The sequence below is a fragment of the Macrobrachium nipponense genome, chromosome 33 (assembly GCF_015104395.2).
Source record: "Macrobrachium nipponense isolate FS-2020 chromosome 33, ASM1510439v2, whole genome shotgun sequence".
Taxonomy (NCBI): domain Eukaryota; kingdom Metazoa; phylum Arthropoda; class Malacostraca; order Decapoda; family Palaemonidae; genus Macrobrachium; species Macrobrachium nipponense.
This window is the reverse complement of record NC_087219.1, coordinates 61596830-61609886: the sequence shown is the minus strand read 5'-3', so window position 1 is coordinate 61609886 and position 13057 is coordinate 61596830.

Here is a 13057-nt window from a genome sequence, read left to right as displayed (position 1 = left end):
CAATAATGACAAAGTTAATTTGACAATAATCTGAAAGAATGAATTTGAGAATAATATGAAACAGTGAATTTGACAATAATCTTCAAGACATCACAAACATTTTTTCTTGATCCAGTTCACAAATTGTGTTAACATAAGCTGTATAAATGCTATCATGTTTGGTATACCTCACGATCAATACAACTGTAGTTTTGCATTGTGTAACAGTCAGTCTAATATTATAAAGGTAACTTTAATGATTTTAACTCCTGTGAAAAATTTTGTTGGGAAAAGAAAAAAAAGTTTTTGCGTATTAGTAGTTCTTGAAAATTTTGATTTGCACTTAGGCATCAATTACTATCTACATTATTTGAGGCTGGTTAGATTTAATTTGTCTGTCTTTCATTTTGCTTCCATAAAGATGTATTTTTTTCACTATAATTTAATCAAGTGATGCCTCCAAGACCGACCTTTCGGTAAGAAAATCTAGGTTTTGCTCTTTGGCAAGAATAAAGGAAGGAGATTTGATCACATAGATCAATCTATACACAACCCTCCATTCCCATGATCAAAAACTAATTGTTAAGACTTCAGTGCTCTTCGAATCTCAAGATATTTTAGAATAAACCACATGTATTTTTGAAACAAAGTATGTCAAGGGTAATGTCTGGGTATTACCGGCGATATATGTATGTTCTTTGTATTTTTATGTAAAATGAGGTAATGCACATAATTTTTCTACCTAATATTCAACTCTGGGAATTAGTGTATCTTCAGATAGACTGTATCAGGTCATGGTTATGCTAGCCATTATTTGTGGACCCTTGACTAATTTTGTGTTAACACTTTCTGATACTGAAAGTTGCCTTTGGATATTTTGTACATTGTTGTACATATGACAATATTGTGAAAGGGTATTTTCTTCCTTTACCAAATAAAAAGTTAAAAAAATTTCTCTAGTCTTTCTTAGAATTCCTTATCCATAGTTCATTTTACAGGTACCATTTTTGTAACCAGTGGATTGTGCATAAGGCAACTTTATTCCTGGTCACTTGCCTAGAATGGGAACTAATTAAATGACGTTTATTTTCTTGTTGTTGCTGAAGCTAAACTACCTGAACCCTTCCACAGCAAAGGCTTTGATGGCCACCCCTGATGACTTATTTCCTCTCTGTTGAGAATGCAGTTGAACAATAATAAAACGTTTTGTGTGAATGCCACAATTTCAGTCACTCGAAAGTGACAAATATTGGACACAAATCCCACTTAAGGAAACTTGTTCCTACGAAATACTAACCTGAACCTTTTATACAGGAATATCTAGTGTAAAAGGGTGCGAGCTGGAGCAGTCTAACTAGTAGAGATGGTGGTAGGCTGGAGGAATATTCAAATTTACCCCATGCCACCACTCACTTTATCTCTGGCCACCAAGAAGACTAGACATGCGTGCGCGTCGTGTCTTCCCGTCGTTTAGTTGTTGAATATTTGGCGAGTAGTCTGCTACCTTATTTTTTACTATTTTATTCTTGTTTTGTTCTGGAATAGAGAAAAAAAACATTACCAATTGCATTGCAAGGGACGTGGGCATCCTTGTGGGCATTTCATGTGTAGTGTACCTCTGCCCCTTGTAAGGAGTTTGCTGTTCCCTGCAGAGGGAGAACTTTGGTAAGAAGACAAAGAGGGATAAGGAGTTTTTTGCTGACGACTTCGAGGGAGGCAGAGAAACACACTCAAAATCCTTCCTGGTATTATTATTTTTTCCCCTCCCATTCTTATGCACTGAATGACCCTATGGGCACTGGGCTTAAATTTCGCATTCTGTTCCATTCCTTTCCTACCTCCTGCCTGCATGTAGTGCTACCCATCCTTGGATGACCAGCACTTGAGTGAAGAAGGTTGATCCCACACACTCCTCAGAGGATGACTTAGTGATGCTCCATCAACAGTCTCGCCCTCTAGTTTTTTCATCTCATTTTAATGTTCCAGGTACCAAAAATACGTTATCTCTGGAGTACTTTCCGAAAGATCCGGCCTAGGTGGTCCCATCTTTTGCAGCATTTCTGGAGGAAGAGGAGCTATTTTTTTCCAGTTGCCATCTCCTGTAGTGTCTGAGGCTGTTCTAGGTTTCTGTTTAGAGAAGGTCGTTTTGTTGCAGTAGTACTTCCAGTAGCAGATCCTCCTGTTGATAATTCATTGTCTTCAATTAGCCTTGACCATCCCTTTGGTGTTGAATTCTGGCAAGACTCAGAAGAGAGGGAAGAATACCTCTTGTCAAGAGAAGAAAGGGAAGAAGCACTCTAGTCATTCTTCCTGTCCCACTGTCTAGCTTGTCTTTGTCTCTTCATCCCAGGGACTCTCTTTCTACTAATTTCATGCTATGGCAGGGCAGATGCTGCTGCATATACCTGCCTAGATGGGAGATCTGCTGCAATTAAAACTTGAGCTTAAAGGGCTCCGACTTGAATGAGTGCATACCTTACCTGTGCTGTGTATGGTTGACTTCAAAGACAAAAAAAAACCCCCTCTCCCTGTGCTACCTAGGTGGCACAGAAGGGCCTGTGCACCATGTTTATCCTGAGTGTGAGAGGTCTCTGGACCATGCGCGCACTATCAACTGGGTATACTCTTTTGCTGTACTTCTTTTGGGGTGCACAGGGGAGAATTTGGCACTGGCTTCTCATTTGACTCGTGCGCATTCTCCAGAACATGTAAATATCAAGTGCTCTCCCTCAAGGAGAGATCTTCATTGATCTCTTCCACTTTTTGTGGTGCACGATTTTCTGCAAGGACTGCCGGAGTGCTAGTCTGATCTGCACCACTAGCTTGGTGGCTACTGAGTATAGGGACAGTGGGGGGCAGTCTAGAGCTAATTGCTGTTCATACATCAACTCTAGCTTGCCCCCTCAACTCCATGTCATTTTGGGACCACCTTGACGTGGTGAGGGGGCTCTCGAACCTCAGGAATTTCTTCCTAGGTTCGAACCCAAGAGTCCCAGGTAACATCATATATTTTCGGATTAATATTTTTGGACTTTAACATTTTTGTCAAAATTTTCCAAATCAAATAAATAAGAAAACATATCATGGCTTAACATGGAGTTAAATCTGCAGCTGAATAGTGAGAACTGTGGTAGATCCATCATCTACCTAAACAATGTTCGGACCCGTTTTTTTTTTTTTTTTTTTTTTTTCAGGCGGAACTATTCTGTGGGGCTGGACCATGGATTCCAGGAGGGCCCAGTTCTAGGAATAGAGCTCTTGGTATTCTGTCCAGTTTGCCCATAGTGTGATTAGGATGGGGATAATTATATTATCGTAATGCTCTTAGTCCTAGCAAGCAGGTTCTGCTTATGCTGGGCCATACTAATAATGTTATGCCATCCATTTCTTTTTTTTTTGGGGTAGGGTAGGGATGTGGACATTTGGGAGGTCATTTCTCAACTTGGTGCCATTGGCAGATTTAACTTCACAAAGCCAGGGGGGGGGCCAATGATATCTTTTCAAGAGTTTTTTTTTCATATATTCTTTATAATTAGTAAACTTGATGATTTTGAGTACCCTTGGGCCCTGTGATGGAAAAAAAAAAAAAAAAAACAATGGCCACAAAGTCGATTACTATTGGCACGTAACTCCCGAATTTCCTTTGGTACAGCCTCAAGCAATTGAAAAAAATGCTATAAATGTTACAAAGGAACAACACCCTGTTCCAAGTGAAGTAGCAAGAGCCAGAAACACCAATTAGGATGCATAAGAGGAAAAAAAAAGAAACAAAGAAAATCAATTGGTAAAAACTCCAATATCGTAACATGAAAACCATATATAATGAACAATAATTCTGAATTGGAGACAAATAATCCTCCCCAGCAATACAAAAAAAATATAACAATCCTAATAGACAAGCAATTAATAACAATCCTAATAGACAAAAATTTACTGACTTAATCCACAACATTGGTACATTTTGATGACCTCTATGGACCAGGTAACTAGTCAACATTTCTAAGTCTCAAAACTGACAAACAAAACTAGCAGCGATATAGAAAAAAAACAAATGACTTTAACCATACATCCAACACTGGACATGGAATGTGACACATCAAAAACAATGAATGGCTAATCCAAGTAACTAAAACAAAAAAAAAAGCAGTCCACTGCCTTTTTTAAGTATAAAAAACGAAATAAATAACATAAAAAGTAATAGTTACAAGCCACAAAACATTGAGTTATGTACAGGTACAGTCATTCTACCCAACAACGAACAATAACTTCCTTCAAAACAACGACTACTAGACTCCTTGAAAATTGAGATATAACAATATTCACAAGCTAGAAATATACTCAATTCCAAGTAGGAAAGACAGAATAAAAATATCAACATTGCCAAAATAAAAAAAATTTACAGGCCAAGACTTCCATTTAAAATAAAAATTCTTAGGCAAATAAAAAAGAGTAGTTTGTCCTTTCATTCCAAAAACATTACAATGTACACAGTGCTCAAGGTGTGGAGGCACATAAAAAAAATGCCATAATAAGGAACTATAACCACCCAAAATGTATTAATTGTGGGCTATCCCATCACGCAAAATCTAAACAATGTTAAGAAATTCACAATTCCGTGATAGCCGACGTCCCAGCGGATGTTTCCGGCTATGGCACCTATGCAGTGCAAGCAGGCGCAACTTCGCAGGTTCGGAGATCGAGGAGGTTGGCGCAACTGCCTGTTGAGATTGGAATTACCTAAAACACGAAACCAGCACTTCGACGATTGGGTGTTTTTGTTTGTTATCATTTTTTTTTCTCGGCCCCACCCCCGCCCCACCTTTTTAGATGCTCTTCGGAGGGAAACTACCTTCTTCATTACATTTAAACGTCACACTGATGAGGAACACCGTTCAAGTGTTCGAAAGTCTTTGTTTTTTATTTTTACATACAAATATATTTTTATATATAATTGTGGATATTTTTTAAACAATCTAAACAATGCTCATTTTACCAATACAACAAAGTTGTTAATAAATAGGACAGGATGTCCAGTCCAATAGAAGCCAGACTCGAGCTAAAAGTAAGAGGAGTTAATAATCCATCCAAAAGCCCCACCTTTTCAAATGTAACTAAAAATCAAGACACCAATCAGCACAATAATAAACAAGATAATGTAAACCAGAAACTAATTCTCATCCCAATAAATATTTTACCTTAGAAATAGCGCTAAAGGAACGTATTTCACGGAGCGACACAGCTGAGCCCAGAAATACTAATGTGGCGGGATCACAAGCTTCAAAACAATTGGGCAAATCCCCCCCCTCCTCGCAACCTAATAAATCCAGCTGCCAAACTGTCACCACTTTCCTCTTTAACACTACAGAATAACGCAGGAACAATTGACCTATACCTACACGCAGAACAAAAAACACCAAACATGTACTTACCTGTGGCGGGATTCACAAGCTTTAAACTGCTGGGCAAAGCCCCCCCACATAAACCAATCCCTCCAGCTGCCAAAAAAAAAAAACCCACCCTGAGTCCACAACTTTCCTCTTTACACTACAGAATTCATGCAGGACATTGACTTATACCAACACAAGAAAAAAAAAAAAAAAAAAAACTAACCCAAAAACAAAAAACTCAAAACACATGTACTTACCCAACTCAAGATACTCCAGGCTATCCTATGCTGTCCGCCAGTCAAGGTCATGGAGATACCAACAACAACATAGACCACATTAAGAAACCACAACACAACAACAATACAACACCCAAGGCAAACCACAACTCCACAACAACAAAAAAGGAACACAACTCAACAACACAGCAAACCAACAAGGAACACAACCACAACTCAACAACACCAAGGGAACACAATCACAACAAAAGACCAATGCACAAACAATTACCAACACAAGCAACACACATACCCACTAACAACACCAACAACCCTCAACCGCAACAACTCACATATTAATCCAACAGGACTCATACAAACTCAACAAAAAAACCTCACAGCCCAACAACTAACTCTTAAGCAACCAATATCAAACCCAACAACAATCAGCAACAAACCAATAACACACTACTTAAATAACTTAACCAATCCCTCAACACTTTCCACAGACTGCTGCCAACACTACTGAATATCACAACTTCTGACTAAGACTGACTAAAAGGACTCACTCAAAAACACAGAACTCTGATCTCCAACAGCATCAGCAGACAACTCAGAACTCACCAACAGCCAATCCAATCGTTTACCATCCAACCACCAATTACCCTCTCTCTCTCTCTCTCACACACACACAGACGTCGTCAAATGGAACTCCATATTTCCTCCCTCGTTACATTTGACAATGTCTCCTTACACTCACAACACCCACACTAAATAGCCTTCCGCGACACCCACGGACACTCAGACGCAGGTACCCTGAATCTTGTTTGAGGGCCCTCATACACACTCTTGGTTACACTGCCATCCACTTCTCCCAGACTACTTCCAGTCAGACTACCATTACCATCCTCCCAAATCCCATTCACTATCTCATCTACCCCTTCCAACTCTTGTCCGAATATCTCTCGTAACTCTGCCACCAAATCACTTACCTCATTTACACTCCTGCCAAACTCCCGAAGAGACTCATTCATACTGCCAACTACATCCTTACCACCTGATTCCCTTCTTGATGGAACTTCACTAAACCCTGACAATTCAAACCCACACGCTATACGTATAATTCCTCCCCTCAAAGTCGTCCGTATTACATACCTTATCCACCATTTTTACCCTAACACTAACCCTTCTATCATGCAGCTCACGTTTCTCCCTTTCATTCCCTTTCTTTACCTTCTTCCGCTTTCTTCCATACTCAATCAACGCTAACTGCCAATCTTCCAGACCCATTTGCTCACTGAGACTCGGCTGACATTTATTCACCTGCAACCACTCACCCATCGCACTCTCCTGAACATATTGTCACATACTACAGGACCTGCCCAACTGAATCCCCTTTTCACTTAGTTTCCCGAATTCCCAGCCTGGTTCATCCTCTTTCGCCTACACACACTCGCCACATGACCTTCCAATCCACATTCAACACATTTCGCACGCCGTTCTTTACACATCCTAGAATAATGCCCATTCTTCCCACAACCATGTTCATACGGGTACCCCGACATCCACTAGCTATGTGTCCTACTTGTCCACACCTATAACGTTTAAGATCCCTATCTTTCTTACACTTGCTCACTAAATGCCCCGTTTGCCCACGCCCGAAGCACGCTCCTAACGCCCACCAACATTCATTCATCCTGTGTCCTGGCTTACCACATCTATAACACTGCTGCTTCGCTCACAACTAACTGACCCTACTCTTCCAACACTCGCACTCCTATTTCTTTTAGGGCTAACTACACTCACATTACTTGCCCTAACGCTCCTATCTACCACTCGCTCTGCCATTCGCCTCGGCCTTCCAAAACTGCCTCCCTATAGCTTTTAAATTCTGGTACAACCTCAGCTACTTCAGTCCTAACACTAACATTCCTACTCTCTTTCATGCACCTATCTGACTCGTAATCTTCTATTTCTAAAATGTCATTCCATGTCAACCTTTCATTCATCCATTGCATTTTCTCCTTACGTTTCAGATTTACAAACTCATATACACTCTGGTACAGTCGCCAACAGCTTTCGCACTAACTTCTTACACTCGTTTATCCCTTCGTCCCAAAACTTTTTCCTGGCTAATGTTTCTAACCTGCAGACATACATTGACAACGACTCACCAACATTCATTCTTGCCTCTTCAAAATCATGCTTTCCTTTATATCAATGCTCTCTATTATCTCTTTTCCTGTTCTACAATCCTGGCTTTTACACTCATATAGCACATTTCCTACACTCACTCATCCCATACATACGTAACAGAAATCCCATCAAAAAGCTGACTTAACTCTCTTTCCCAGACTATCTTGTCCCCATGACTTAGCCTCACAATACTTCTCTTATGCCCTTAAAAATCCCCTATAATCCCTACTACCATATTCCCTCGTATTTGTGTCACATCGGGGTCTCTCTATCAATATACACAGCCCTTTCGTACTTCCTGCTCACTCTCACTTTCACTACTATCCATTTGAACCCCTTTCCTCTTCTGAATACAGCGAACCCACTTCCATACTCACGTCCATACCCCTGATTACGCTCCTCTTACCCTTCTTTCTACCAACCTGTTTTTTTCCACTCACTCCACTAACTAATCCCTCTCAACCCTTTCCCCAATGTATTCAGGGGTCCTAGTCTCACCCTGTCCGTCACCCATAACTAAAACCTTCTTTTCCGCACCCTTTCTTATTCCTGTCCTCAGGTTAATACTTATCCTGTGTCTTTCCGCTTACTATCACAACTAAATCACCTTCGTCACTCGTACTCCTCATCCACTCGCTCTTTCACTTTATTAACAACTCCTTGGGGCCCATCATAAGACCCTTAGCTTCCCTCGCCAACCACAAATCTCTTCAGCTTTTCTACCTCCTTCAACCCGTTCCATCCTCACTTTCTCCACCAATAACACAACCTCAGCTAGCCGCCAATGCCCTGTAGCTGCTGCCCAACGGTCCTGTGCAGGCGCCAAAAAATAATGTGGCGGCTCACCAGCTATAAAAATGCCCAATGGCCGGTAAATTCCCCCCCACATAAAACCTACTCACTCCAGCTGCCAACCCACCCTGAGCCACACTATTCCTCTTACACTACGAATTCTGCAAGACATTGCCTACACAACACAGAAAAAAAAAAATAACTCTCAAACACTGTACTATGGGCGCACAAAAGTTCGTTCCCTCCGCTGATCCAGAGCGAACACGAATCCGACTATGAAACCCCGAGTAGTTTGAACAAGTAACTAATTAAGCACACAACAGATGTCGCCGCACCAGGCCAAGGAAGGAGGAGTGGGAAGCAGGTATTTTTCTTGAACAAGAGTAAAGTCTCCATAATCTATATCGTTAATTAGGGTGGTGATCGTGAGTTTTTTGTTGTTGACGATACTGGGTTTGAGTGTAAAATGTGCAGTTACAGGAATATTGAAATAAATAAGATAACAGCTCCTTAGGAAGTCAGTATCATGTTTTTTTTTATATTTCCTATAGAGTATTGTATCTATCAACAGACACGACTGTTCACAAGATCGATAACAAATCTTTCACCAACAGTTGGTTATTGGTGTTGCTCTGTAATCTGGCAAGAACAACCTTATAAAAACACTAACATCTATAGCAGCAAATTAGACAAAATTTTCAGTTCACTTACGACTTACGTTATGTGGAAGCAACACCAACTGATTATACTGATTATATATATATACATATTATATAGATTATATATATAAATAGTTATATATATATATATTATAGATAATTATATATATATATAAGATATTATATATATCTATATATATATTTTATATATATATAATATATAGATAATATATATATATATTATATATATAATATATATATATATATTTGTGTGTGTGTGTGTGTGTGTGTGTGTATGAAGCTAAAGGCCCATAAAACACTATTTTACAAAGTTTGCAACCACATATTCGAGTACTTCCCTTCTGTGCTCCTGATCACTAGTACATATGGACATAGGATGTCTTACAAAGATTATATATACAAAAACATAAGATAGGTGTGGCAGTAAGTCCTGTTGGTGCACAGGTAGGGTGGAAATTTAACTATTCCCTGTGATTTTTGACCTCATTAACTCCTGTTCTTGCGACTTCCTCGTCTTAGTATTGGACAAAACGATAAAACCTAATCAACCTCGGTTTAACTAACAAGGTGTTCTTCTTTCAATGGTAATTTTTTATAAACATAGGTGTAGCATGGGCATTCCCCTATTTTCCCCCTTCAGCTAAACTACACATGGAAATATTTCGAAACAGAAATTTGTCCTCTAAGTCAAACCAACAAATGGTCTGGCTTAATATGCAAGCTATTTTTACTTATGGGGATGATAGCTGGGAGATTTCATGCTTTTTTCAATCAACTAATTCTCACTAGTTCCGACTATAATGTAAACATAATGGGAAAAGGATAGAAATTGCCATTTCCTGGACGTACTAATCATAGAGCTAGAATAGATATGCAATTTCACGATGAACACAGGAAACCAAACTTTTCTTTGTTTCATATATTCTTTCCTAAGTTTCCACATGTAAATACCATGGTCGGGTGCAACCTAATCCTTGGGGGCTTAGAATGAATTCAAATGGGTACGTAAGAATTCAACACAACACGATTCGCCAACACCTAATGCAACTACTGCTTTTACCTACCATACATTAATTGAGAAGGCTATAAATAAAGCGACATACAATATACTATAAGAGGTCCCACTTCCAATAGACAAATAACTTAGCAATAATTGAAATTCTAAGATGGAAGCATTCAAAAGCCCAGAACACCTCAGGTCTAATAATCTTTTATTTTCCATATCCCAAATCCCTCTGGAGTTCGCTTATTAACGTATACCTAAATAAAAAGAGAAGAAGAATCCGGGGTTTACAGACTACGTGTAGCAATTGTAATGAGATTTACGTTGGGGAAAACCGTTAGATCCATCTTCGCAAAGTTTAGCAGAACCACAAAAGATCAGTGCGATATGCAACAGAGAACTCGGGGATTTTCCCCTCATATTCGGGACAAAGGCAATACTATGAACTGAGTGGGGCGGAGTGATCTATCAAAAGTAGCTGTCCGTACAAAAAAGGAAAATTGCTGGAGTATGGCTATCATCAATCAAACACAACAATATAACCTGTCATATGACACTGGATGACATCGACAAATAAACCTTAGGCCACTCTATAGCAGGTGTCCAAGAACATCCGACGCACTGGACAGTCGGCCAGACGGGAGTTAATGAGGCAGAAAATCACCATGATAGATTTAATTTCCATTCCACCCTTCCTGGTCAATACCAACCGAGATTTACACCACACTACATATGTTTTTTTTTGTATATAGTACTCCTGTAAGACATCCTATGTCCATATTTTAACCTTGTGATCAGGAGTCACAGAAGAAGAGCTCGAAATATAATGTTACAAACGTGAAAATGATTGTTTTACGGGCTTGTTTATCTTCACATTATACTGTGTTTACTGTAAAAAGAATCATATATATATATATATCTATATAGATATATATATATATATATATATATATATATATATATAATATATAATATGTGTGTGTGTGTGTGTGTGTGTATATATATATATATATATATAATAGTATATATATATATATATTATAATATATAATATATATATATATTATATAATATATAAACACACACACACCTATATATATATTATATATATAATATATATATATATATATATATATATATATATATAGGCATTAAATATATGATATATATATTATTTGTTTGAGTTTCTCAGGAGTCTTTAAATGAGCTGCAGTGCAAGCTTCTTCCCTTCATTCACACTAGAAGGATACAGTCACAGAATACAAGTTTCAACAATGAAGACTTACAAATCAATTTTGAAGTTCTGTTAACAGCAACTGGCTCTGGCTTTGGGTAGCTGACCACTTTGCGTCAGAAGCTGTGCGGCAAGCCCTTTCTTTTTCCAACGGTGCTCTTCTTCGCTGCTGGCTTCTCGAAGATTCTACAAAGGAGAATGTCCCATCTAGAATAGGCGGGTTATGCTTTTGGCCCTCCTGTTGGTCATTCATATTGGTTGTAGATTATCATAACGCCGTCCTTTAGGTGTGATGGATTTGACTTAATTCATCCCTCTTGTGGGTAGACTATGATGTCACGGAACTGTCCTAGTTTCCGGCAAGAGTGTAGAAGTTCGGGTCATAGGTGAAGATTTTTTATGGGAGCGCTTTATTAAAACTTTGTGAGTGTTGCGGCTGCTGTTGGGGAACTCGTTTCCTGTTACTAATTCTCTCTGTCTCTCCTCTCTCTCTCTCATCTCACTCTCACTGTCTTGTTTCTCCCTCTCTTTTTTATTTACGCTCTGTTCCTAACTGAATTGCTCTTAGCCAATCATTACACATAGCAGTCCCCCGGTTTACGACGGGTTTCAGCTACGCATGCTGAAGGGTAAGGTGCTTTTCAATTATATTCATCAAAATTATTTCAAGGTTATGAACGCCTACAAACGCTGATCTAGTAGAAGAAAAATGACGCCAAAAAGCAAAGTAATCATATTTGAGGTTTTTTGATGAAAAAATCAATAACAATGCAGTTTACATAGTTTTTAATGTACCAAAGCATTAAAATAAGGTTTTCCTTAGGATTTTTTATGGATGTTCTGGCTTATGACCATTTTCTGCTACGACACCGTCTCAAGAACGAACTCCCCTTCATAACCCAGGACTACCTGTATACTATTTTGCAGGATTGGCCGATACCCATAGAGAAGGCAAGCGATTTTGTGATAAACCCCGATGCCTGTTTTTGGAAACTTACAAATTATGGGGGTAGTCTCTGTTGGACGGGGGTTTTTTCGCGCTCGGCACCAATCGGTGGTCCGAGTTTCGATTTCGGCTTGGCCATCGCGGAATCGGAGGAATTTGATTTCTGGTGATAGAAGAAATTCTTTCTCGATATAATGTGGTTCTGATCCCACAATAAGCTGCAATCCTTGCTAGCTGCCCAATTGGTTTCCAGCCAACAAAAATAACTAATCCTTCGGCCAGCCCTAGGAAATCTGCTTATCAGTTCAGTGGTCTGGTAGACTAATATATACTCAAGTTGTTACAATTAATGGCTTTATGTAGTAATTGTTAAAAAATACTAACGCAAATAAAGATGCAGACTTTCACCAATGTAACAAATTCATATTCAATAAAAGCTAGAAAGAAAGAACACAGCCAAAAATTATCAATATAGCAAAGAGGTAGAGACAAAAAAGTTTTAAGATCGAGAGATAAAGAGGAGAGAGAGAGAGAAGGAGAGAGAGAGAGAGTATTGTTTGACAGGTTTTTTGGCGGTGTGAGTTCTAGCACGAAAATGCGCTTGTGAATTGAATAGCTTTTTACC